Source organism: Xyrauchen texanus, chromosome 3, assembly GCF_025860055.1.
Source record: "Xyrauchen texanus isolate HMW12.3.18 chromosome 3, RBS_HiC_50CHRs, whole genome shotgun sequence".
NCBI classification, from domain to species: domain Eukaryota; kingdom Metazoa; phylum Chordata; class Actinopteri; order Cypriniformes; family Catostomidae; genus Xyrauchen; species Xyrauchen texanus.
This window is the reverse complement of record NC_068278.1, coordinates 2,204,443-2,216,692: the sequence shown is the minus strand read 5'-3', so window position 1 is coordinate 2,216,692 and position 12,250 is coordinate 2,204,443.

The following is a 12,250-nucleotide window of genomic DNA, read 5'->3' as shown; positions in this document are numbered from 1 at the left end:
TAATAGCAATATTGAGATATTCATAGTAATTGTAATAGAATTGTAGTAGAAGTAGAGGCAGTATTCATACTAATAATAATAATTATAACAAAGGTAAAAATAGTAGCGATAGTCAAGGTAGCAGTGGCAACAAACAGCATTCATGATAATAATAGGTGTAGTAGGAGTAGTGGTAGCACTGTATTTATAATAATAATAATAGTAATTATAATAATACATATAGATTTATTGTGAATATACACTATTCTCTAGGGCTGGGAGCCATTCTACCGCTGCCGGTGAGCACAACCAACAGACCTCCCCGACATAGACCCCCCACCGTCAGCGACACCCAACCCCAACAGTTACGCCTCTATGTTTCGCTGAGTCTTCCTCCGCAGAGTAAGATGGGGCACCATAACAGGCACCTCCAGACCAAGCTCATCTAGTCTGGTTGTGACCTGACAGGACATAAGTCAAGTTTGGTTGCCCCTCTTTTTCTTTCCCTTGTTTTTTCTGTTCTTTGTTTTTTTGTTTGGTAATCTGTGGCTTAGACACTGGTGTGCACTGGTTAGCTCCCTAGCCAGATACACCACATCCAGCCCAGATATCTGTCCACCATATTTATTTTGCATGACGGAAGGGATCGGGGGCATGGGCATGTTACTAGTGTTACTAATGACCATGTTGACAAGTTGTGCCAGTCGGACCCACCAACAGCACCTAGAACAGCTGCCTGGCCCAGGTCCTTTATATTTACTGGGAATATAAATGGTTTTATAATATCAATACCACCATCCCTACTACCACCATCTCCAAAAAAAACAAAAAAACAACAATAATAATAATAATATTAATATGCGGTTTTTACATGAAAAATGAAGAGTATAACTTATCATAATATATACACACACATATATACACACATGAATGATGTATTTACTCTTATTTAGATTAATTACTTAACTTATTTATTATAGGGATAGTTTGTATTTATGCATACTGAATATCCTTATTATTAATTCATTCTATATACCAAAGACTGTAGATTTTAGTTGAGGCATCAACTCCCTAGCTAGTTTTAATCAATATTTAAGGATGAGAGCAATGGACTGAAAATATTATTAAATTTGTATAGTTGGTTTTTAATTGCTAACGTTTGTTTCTCTTTAATAATATGATCCCTTAGTAGATGTAGCCATTGTGTAATTGATATTTGGTATTTATTTTTCCAATTGAGTAGTATTGTTTTCTTGGCGATAGCTAGAGATAAGAGCAGAGGTTTTGAGTGTTCAAAGGAGGGGTTCATCTGAGATGTGTCACCTAAAATACATAATAATGGGAGTGCATTAATTGTAATTTTAAAGAATTCTGATAGTATATTAACGATATCTATCCAGAACTGATGAACCGGTGGGCATAGCCAGAGTGCATGAAAGTAAGTGTCCGGTGTATTTAAACTGCAGCTAGTACATCTGTCTGAAGTTACTAATCCCATTTTAAACATCTTACGCTGTGTTATGTGAGTTCTGTGTATAATTTTATACTGAATTAACTGGATGTTTATGTTTGTACTTAAGATAAAAGTGTTTCTGCAAATTGTTTTCCACAATTCCTCATTTGTGTTGATATTGAGATCTTTTTCCCATTGTTTAACTGGTACTACTATTGTTTTAGTGTCTATAGATGATATTAGAGTGTGTAATTTACTAAGTGTTTTTAATGAATTACTAATTGTGGTGATATTTCATTTTATTTTAAAAGTGGTTATTCGATGAGAACTGGACTCTTGAATCTGCCTATTTAAATGCGGGATTAGAGCGGATCCACGGACATATTACTATTTATATTTATTGATCTTTGTTTTGTTTTTTGTTTTCAGCTTTCCTCAAGTGTTTGAGTCAAGGTATAAAAAGATACATGTAATATGTTGATTTTGTTGTGAAAATATAACTTGAAAATGAACTAGAAACCTCTTTTTCTCTTGCCTTATTATTTTAGGTTATTTTGGTGTAGAGAGCTAAAAGGTTAATTAAAGGTTATTTCTTATGTATGTAACTGGTGGCTTTTAGAGCTTATCTGTTGTATCATTTTGTATTTTGACAGGTTTACTCCTGTCTGGCACCCGAAACTTTTTATTTAGATCAATTTATTTAATTATTGATTTAAACTGTGTTTCCTGGGAGCTGCCACGTTACAGAAGTGGCACCCAAGCAGGGACTGAAAAAAAAATAAAAATCTTGCACTATTACCGAAAAAAAAAAGAAAAAAAAAAAAGAATGACTTTAACACATTGTTTTCCCTTGAATTCTGCACTGCATTTCAAATTGTGATTGTCTGCTAAGGTGTTTTTTGAAAGAGGGAAAAAGTGTGAACTGGGTGAACTCTGTTGCGCTATCTGAGTTCATTTGTGTAACAATCGAAAGAGTAATTAGTCAAACCCCTTTTTTTTCTAATTTAAGTGAATACTTTTGGGGTCAAATTCTGTGAGGATTGTTATTGTTGTGCTGGGATCAAGTTTGTAGTTTGTTATTTTACTTTTGATATTTTCCTTATTCCCATTGTTGCCCAAAAAACTTTACACATACATATTGAACTTAATTTACTGATTTTATTTTTACAACAACTTATATTCCCCAATTTTCTTTTACACACACTACAAACATGGTCGCTTCCACTCCCCCTCAAACAACTTTTGTGGAAATTGATCCCCCAGACATATCAACCCCAATCTGGCCACATGTGCAACAAGCCCAGCAGCAACCAAGACTACTTCCTCCACCTTATGTTGCCACCATTCACCCCACTCCATTCAGCAGCACCCCTTCAAGGGTCCAGGTGGGTTTTGCATCTCCCCCACCTAGTGTTAGATCTCTGTGGAGCGGAGGGGGGCGGGGCCGGGTCGGAATATCGCACGCCCGGTCCCCAATCAGCCTGATGAGGCACGCGAGGGATAAAGGCGGCCGGTGACGATGGTTTGAGAGAGAGAGAATTACGGGCAAGTCCGTCATGTGTGTGTTTGTTTATGCTTTTGGTTTAAGTTTTCATTAAAATTATGATTTATGTTGACAAGCCGGTTCTCGCCTCCTCCTTGCCCATCCTTTAACCGTGTTACATTGGTGCCGAAGCCCGTCGCAGAGTCCTCGATGGGAGCGCCGCTGCCATCTGCCGGGTGACGGAGTAGCCCAACCGCCCGGATGTGGGGAACGGCCGTCGTCCGTGGGGCAAGTGGGGACTGGATACCCCGACCGCCTGGAGCGAGGTAGCCGCTGCCGGGGGCGGAGGAGTGCCCTGCCGTCCCCACCTCCATCAGCGGACACTGATCCCGGAAGTGGTCCAGGTCTCCGCACGTCCAACAGGCCAGCCCAGGCGTTACGCCCGCACTTGTGCTGGCGGGCACCCCCACCTGAGGAGGAGAGCGGCTGAAGGACGGGGAAGGAACATTCTCCCAAGGCCGGGAAGCTGGTCGGATGTATACTCCACGCCTGAGCGGGGCAAGTGGGGACTGGATACCCCGACCTCCTGGAGCAAGGGAGCCGCTGCCGGGGGCGGAGGTGTGCCCTGCCGTCCCCAGAGACGCGGAGGGTCGAGGGAGACCGCCGTCCGCGAGGGGAGGAGGGAAGAAACGCCCCGACTGCCCGGAGCGGTAGGGCCGCTGCCAGGGGCGGAAGAGTGTCCTCATTTGCTGCCAGAAAAGGGGAGGGGCGTTCTGCCTGCTGGGGGCCGATTGGGGACCGGGCGCACAATATTCCGACCCGGCCCCGCCCCCCTCCGCTCCACAATCTCCTTTCCAACTCCATCACATGCAACTGTGTACTTCCTCTAATGTTTCACCGCCATCTTCAGGAGCAAAGTATAACCTGCCTACCTTCCTTCCAACTCCTGGTAAGGAAATTTATCAGTTTACTGCACATGCACAAGGTAACTGGGATTATTTAGTTGACTGTCTGAAACAGCAGGATAGAGCTGTGAAAGAACTTACCCAAGACTTCACAAAGACCATGTCTCTTCATGATGCCAATCTTAAGACCTTGACTGCAAAAATGGAGTCTAACCATCAGCAAATTCTGAACACAATAACTGCCAGTAAACATTATGAGGAAGAAAATACAATCAAATGACCAAGGCCATGAAGGTGATGGTGACAGGAGAACTACAAAAAAGTGAAGTTACCTTAATTTCAGAAGTTCGCTTCATGGTGGAACAGCTCCAGCTGGAGCTGCAGGAGGACATTCGAGCCACACAGCAAAACTCTAGAAAGGTCTGACTGTGAACAGCTGTCCAAGGGATTAATCAATGTAGCACACAACTGAATACCCTACGAGACCACCTTAAAGAGCTGCAACTGGAAATGAGTAACAACTTAAAGTCAGTGGCAGACCTTCAAATAAGTATACCACTATCACCTCCTAACACAATTCCTTCACCTCCCCCTCCTGTGACCAACAATATCACACCCTACCCCTGCTGTCAAAAGTGATAATTTAAAGTTAACATTCCCCACATTCGGAAGACCATCTGATTACTCCGATACATTGTTGTACTTGACTCGATGTCAGGACTTTTTGGCCTTGCATCCCCTGGTTGCTGTTGATATTTTGGCTACCTTCCACACTGTCCTGTATGGTACGGCACGTAATTGGTGGGAAGTTGCTCGATCCTCTATTACCACCTGGGATGAGTTCGAATCCGCTTTCCTCTCAGCCTTCCTCTCTGAAGACTATGAAGACGAGCTGGCTGAGCAAGTCCGAAGTAGGATACAGGGAGAAAATGAATCAATTAGGGATTTCGCCTTCACATACAAAGCCATATGCAAGCTATGGAAGCCCACCTTAATGGAGACTGAGCTGGTAAAGATGATTCTTAGAAACATTAAGCCTTACCTTGCCAGTCAAATTTGCAGAAGAATTCCTCCCAACCTCAGGACAATGTCAGGAGGTCCGCCTTCTAACAATGCCATATCTGCCATATCTGTCACATTCACCAGGTCCGAAAACTCCACTTCCACTGCTTCTAATGAGTTTGTTTCCATACCTCAGCAGTTAGTTGTTCCCATTAGTATTGGAGCCTGGAAGGGAAAGGCCATATTAGATATGGGAGAAAGTTATACTCTCCTTCATGAGAGCCTGTGGAAAGAGCTCACTCCACATGATGACCTCCATCCCTGGTCCTTGGGTCCACTCTATTTGGTCAATGGTGAGGCTGAAGTACCTTTAGGATGGACTAATACACAGATAACCCTTCACAACAAAGGTTTCACCATTCGTGCTGCCATTCTCACCTCCAAAGCACTGGCTTATTTTGTAGTCCTAGGTTTGGACTTCCTCTTTTCCAGTGGTCTACAGATAAATGTAGCCAACAGGAAATACTCATTCAACTCAACTCCCGATGAAGAGTATCCTTTTAAACCAGGCCAGGCCAGCATTCAGGCTGAAAAACCCCAGCATCTGAAAAGGAGACCACACACCAAAAGTCCAAACCAGTCACTTTCTCTACTCAGTTCTCTTCCTCCATCACAGCATGGATGACCAAACCTTAATAGAGGCCGCAGTTAACAAAGCACACTTACCACTTGAAGGAAAACGTCAGTTACTTCACCTCCTAGACCCACCCCAACCCACAGGTCTGGACACTCATCCAGTACCAATAAAGCAGAGGGCAGAGGTGTCCTGTACCGGGGCAGAGGTGTGGACGATGCAATAGGGACACTTTTAAACATGGTTTTTAAACATCTTGAGGGGGCCATGTCCCTTGTCCGTCTACTATTTATTGACTTTTCCTCCGCTTTTAACTGCATTCAGCCCCATGTTTTAGCAGACAGGTTGAAGAACACTTATAACATTGATACTGGACTGATCTGCTGGCTAATGGATTTTTTCACAGTGAGGTCCCAAAGGGTGAGAGTGAACAGTGTTTTATCAGATGCACTTTTTTCTTCTACTGGGTCCCCCCAGGGCTGTGTCCTCTCCCCTCTTTTATTTGTTTTATATACAACTGAATGCAAAAGCCATCATGAACGGCGCCACATTATTAAATTTGCAGATGATTCTGTCATTGTGTCCCTCCTCAGTAGTGATGACCCCGAACACGGTCCTGTAGTGGATGATTTTATTGATTGGTGCAAATCCTCCTTTTTAAATATTAATGTGGCAAAAACGAAAGAGATGTGCATTGACTTTAGAAGAAATCCCACTGTCATTTCCCCGTTGTGATGGACAATCAGCCAGTTGAACTAGTGCAGCAGTACAAATATCTTGGGACTGTAATCGACAGTAAACTGTGCTTTGAGTCCCAGGTTGATGCTGTGTGTAAAAAAGCACATCAGCGCATGCACTTTCTTCGTAAGCTTCGTAGTTTTAATGTCGACACTGTTTTTATGGAAATGTTTTATTCCTGTTTTATTGAATCAGTTCTTACTTTCTCTTTTATCTGTTGGCACGGGTCACTTTCTATTAAACAGAAAAATCGCATGCAAGGTATCGTGAAGGTATGCAGCAAAATTGTTGGCACACCCTTACATGACCTACATGACCTGTATAAGGTCAGATCTTTAAAGAAGGCGAGAGCCATCCTGGCTGACCCCAGTCATCCCTTGTGGGATGAATTTATGCTGCTGCCATCCGGGCGCAGATATAGTCTGCCGTGATGCAGAACAAATAGATTAAAAATGTCATTTATTTCGACTGTTATCACCATTGTTAACAATATCCGGTAAATTCAAATATAAATTATGTTCTTCTGTGGTTGTGTTTACTGTTGTTGTTTGATTAATATATTTGTTACTGCTGACTGTAATCTAAATTGCCCCTTGGGGACAAATAAAGTTACCTTACCTTACCTTAATTAAAAATGCCGATATCATTTAACACCTGAAAAACAAGCTGTCGTGAGAGACCAGTTAAAGGAAATGATGAAGAATGGTATAGTAGAACCATCTCACTCTGCCTGGGCCTCAACTGTTGTTCTGGTCCTGAAATAGGATGGAAGCCTAAGATTCTGCGCAGACTACTGTAAGGTTAATGGCATCACCAAGAGAGATGCGTATCCTCTACTGACCATCACAGAGATCCTAGAATCCCTCTCCGGAGCAGTTATCTTTTCCACCATTGACTTGAACAGTGGTTACTGCAGGTAGAAGAAAAGAGAAAGCCTAAGACTGCCTTCATCACTTCCTCAGGGCTGTACCAGTTTAATGTTATGCCTTTTGGTTTGAAAAATGCTCCCGCAATGTTTCAGAGATTGATGGAGACTGTTTTGGGAGAGCTACAGGGACAGATATGCTTCGTATATATTGACGATGTCATCATATACTCACCATCCTTGACCCAACATTTCCACGATCTACAAACTGTCCTCTCCCATTTACAAATAGCAGGCTTGACTATAAATCTGAAAAAGAGTCAATTTTGTCTTCAGGAACTGACATTTCTTGGACATGTGGTAAACCTTAACGGCATTTTTGCAGACCCCAGCAAAGTGCAAGTCATACGATCTTATCCTGTACCCAGAAATATTAAAGAAGTTCAGCGCTACCTCGGATTGGCGGGATGGTAACATAGATTTGTACCCAGCTTCTCACAAATAGTTCAGCCTATCAATTCCTTTGAAGAAAAAGGGCAGTGTATTTCAGTGGTCAACTCCATGTCAGAAAGTTTTTGATGGGCCTGTCTCATTTCTGCTCCCATCCTGGGTCATCCCGATCTACATCTGCCATTTGTGGTGTATACTGATGCCAGCAACACCGGACTGGGTGCAGTCTTGACACAGCGGAGAAGCCAAGGTCTCAAAGAGGTTATCGCCTATGCCAGTAGAACACTAAATAAAGCAGAAATCAATTAATCCGCGACTGAAAAAGAATGTCTTGCTGTAGTTTGGCCACTGGAAAGGTGGCAACATTGCCTTGAACCTAAACTATTCACCATTGTTACCAACCATTCAGCTTTGTAGTGGGTAATGAGTTCAACAAAGACTACAAGTCATCTTATCTGATGGGCTCTCCGCCTACAAAAATTTGGCTTTGTTGTCGAGTACCACAAAGGAAAGCTCAATGTGGCACCGGGCGCTCTTTCTCGGATGCACTCAGACCTGGGTGTAGACTGTACTCCACCCAAAAGGAGGATCCAGAACTTCCAGTTTCGGTTGCTGTCATCTGGGAGGAACAGCACAGAGATCACAAAAATATTTCTGACATTAGCAGAAGATAATTCATTGGAGGATCAATATGAGGTAATCGAAGATAAACTATATCAGACAACACACAAATAATCTGCAACACTAACATTCACATCCTTTAAGTGGTCATGTAGGAATCTACAAGACATACAAGAGGTTGCAAAATGTCGCCTTCTGGCCTGGAATGTGGATGACGTGAAATGTCATGTTAAGAGGTGCATGAAATGCCAGACACATAAAAGTGAGAACCAAAAACCTGCTGGGAAGATCCAACAAGTCACCACCTCACATCCAAATTAAATGCTAGGAGTAGACATCATGGGTCCTTTGCCCTGCAACACTCAACAAAATGAATACCTCCTAGATTTTGTGGATTATTTCTCACGATGGGTTGAAATGTTCCCCATGCAGAAGGCCAATGCCCAGACTGTTGCATCACTTACCTGGTGGATCTGTGCAAAATGGACTGTCACTCAGAAAATTACTATGGCATATCATCTACAAACCAACATGACGGAAAGAGTAAACCGCACCATAAAACAAATGATTGCTGTATATGTAGATGACAACCACAAAAAGTGGGACCAATATCTACCTGAACTGATGTTTGCGTTCAATTCAGCAGTACAGGAGACCATTGGAATGTCCCCAGCCGAGCCAAGGAAATGACAAGGACCCATGGATAAATTAATGCTGGGCCAGAATCTCTCTCCCACCGTTCCCTCCTATGAAATTGTCAAGCATATAACTCAATTGCAATCAAGAGCAAAATAGTGCTGCAGAAAAGCCCAGGTAAGACAACTTAGGAGCTATATCCAAAAACTAAGCGAGAGTACCTTCAAAGAAAAAGACAGAGTGTGGGTGAGAAATGTTCCCCCAATCCAGTGCACTTCACCACTTCAGTGCCAAACTAGCAACCAAATGTGAGGGACCTTACCGAGTGATAATGCAGTTGGGCCGACTGAACTATCGGGTAGCGCTAGAGGCAACTAGAGAAGATGTCCACACTGTCCATGTACGCAACTTGATACCGTGTTTTCCCACTGCCAAAGAGCTGGAATCACGGGAAAAGCAGAAACTCCTTGAAATCTTCCACGAATCCTCCGAAGACGAAGATTTTCAGTTTTGAGTAACGCTGTCCTCTAACAACCTGGAGTTGTTTTCTCCAGGAGGGGAGAGTGTGGTGTAGCTGGAAAAAACAAAACAAACAAGCTTTTGTTGTTGCCGCCCCTCTGATAAAAATCCGAACTTAATTACCGGATGTGAGGTAATGTTGTGTGTGTATGTATAAGGTGGAGTCATCAAAGGAAAAGTGGTGGGAAGTAAGAAGGAGATCGAGAGCAAAGCGTGTACCTTTGTAGAGACATTTAATTGAAAGACGCAGTCTCATCAGCTGGGGGCACACTGTTTAGTACTTGAGCGATTTCGGGAGTCTGGAATTCCAGCATAGCCCAGTTGTGGACTCAAGAGCTGAAGTGTGTTTCAGTCCAGGTTTCTTCATTCCCCACTGGAAATCGTAGCATATGATTCCCCTTTCAAAGCTGGTTCCCCTAGCTGCCAAGTGAAGCGATTCAGCTGTACGGCTTGCTTCACACACGCACATACACAAACACTGACGCCACTTTCGTCCACATGCACCAAGTTGTGCGAGTATATTCTTTTTCCTTTTTTTCCTTTTCATTTCTATTAGAGTGAACAATTCTTGACTTTAATATTGTTTGTATTTTCCCATTTCATTTTATTTTAAAAATGGTTATTCGATGAGAACTGGACTCTTGAATCTGCCTATTTAAATGCGGGATTAGAGCGGATCCACGGCCATATTACTATTTATAATTATTGATTTTTTTTGGTCAAGGTATAAAAAGATACATGTAATATGTTGATTTTTTTGTGAAAATATAACTTGAAAATGAACTAGAAACCTCTTTTGCTCTTGCCTTATTATTTTAGGTTATTTTGGTGTAGAGAGCTAAAAGGTTAATGGAAAAAATAAAAGTTATTTTGTATGTATGTAACTGGTGGCTTTTAAAGCTTATCTGTGAATCTTGAATTTTCACAGGCTTACTCCTGTCTGGCACCCGAAAATTTTTATTTAGATCAATTTATTTATTTAATTATTGATTTAAATTGTGTTTCCTGTTAGCTGCCACCATTACTATATATATATATATATATATATATATATATATATATATATATATATATATATATATATATATATATATATTTGTTTTATATTTTTAATATATACACATTTTTAAATATTAAATATTTAAAAGATAACTACGTATAATTGAATCATTATATATTGAATTATTGTTATATGAGGGGCTTTCTCAGCAAATATTTATATGAGATTAATCATGATTAATTAATCGGGACACCATGCAATTAATTTTATTAAAAATTTGAATCGATTGACAGCTCTAATTATTGTATTATTCAACAACTACTTGCTTGATCTATTATTCAACAACCTCTTAAAACAAAGGTGTCATTTTAAAGCTTATACTCTTATCTTCACAATGAATATAGCTGATTTTACCAATTCTAAAACATTACTTATGAATTTGCCGGCAAATTAGAACTGTTAAATTTGCTTTGTATAATTCGCTTAATTATGATCGCAACAATCATATTTAGAACCTGTAAAAAGATACAAAAAGATCACACATTCATGTGTTATATATCTTAAGAAAGGTCTTGATTAGTAAAATATAACTAGCTAGTTTGTTTCACTCAGAGATCAAACTACATTGAGTATTAGCGTGTGAAATCTTTATGAATCATAAACAGATAATCAGAATTGATCATATTTTGGTTTATTACTTCATTAAAAATAAACATGATATATATAACATGATAAACTCCTGTATACTTCATCGTAATTTAGAAAGAAAAAAACTGGCCAATAATAAGGTGTTTTTGCATTAGTTTCGGTGGTTCATACAGCTCACTGGGGTGAATTTATAGGAAAAATTCTTGAACCTGGAACTCCACCTACCTTGAGGCCATCAACATGAACACTCCAATGTGCAGACTCATTAGCAATCTGATGCAAATGTACATACATCTGTATGATTGTTATGAAGAGACATTTTCCAAGAACATGTTGTGCATTTTTTTTTTAATTAGTGTACAAAAGGAATCTACTCAAACAAATCTACTTAATTACTCTCATGTACCCATTCGCTTATGTGCCATCTGCAGTGAAAGCCATTCACATATCTGCTCCAAAGATGGCATTCTTTTTTCTGTATTTTGTTCATCAACACTATTTTTTACACCAATCTTTGCAGTAGTATCAGTGTCATTATAAATGACAATTACAAAGTGTAACTAGTGCATGTGGCCACGTATAGCATGTTAGCGCATTAGCGTCACATATTCAATATAAATGAGACAAATTAAGAATTAGCTACTGCATATAACTTTAAATTATCATTGAGTGGTTAAAACTGCTTCCTTTACAAAGGCATGTGAGGAATTGTCACTGATATCACCTTTTAATGTCATATTAGATAAGGTTTTAAATGAAGTCTTGTTCGTCCTCATATTTAAGGGTGCTTTCACACTAGCGCTTTTGATGTGCACCCTGGGTCAAATGACGTAAAATTTTGGTTCTTATGGATAACGTGAACACTGTTTTACGAACTCAGGTGCGCACCCGCGAACCGCACCTGGGTCTACCGCACCTGGGTCTGCTTGAAAAGTTTGTCTGGGGTAGAGTTCATGTTAACTCTGGTACAGTTTGCAGCTGATATGAATGCAATTACACCAAATCACTTAAGTGACCGCATGGGATGAAGTATAATTTGTATCTTTGCAGGCTCACGATCACAATAATTGTGGTATAATGCATTTCGCATACCTGCTTAGCTCCAAATAAATCCCCTTCAGAGAGCAGGTCACATTATTCACAACTCTTGAAATATATCTGCAGGCAGACAACTGCTAATATTCATCACATAATTGCACATTCAATGCATCCGTGGGTGACAAACACAACAGTGATGTCTTTTCGAGTTTTCTCCTAGTTACAGTGGTAAACAGCTGCTGCTTGTACTCACGTAATCATAAATAAATCAAAAATAAT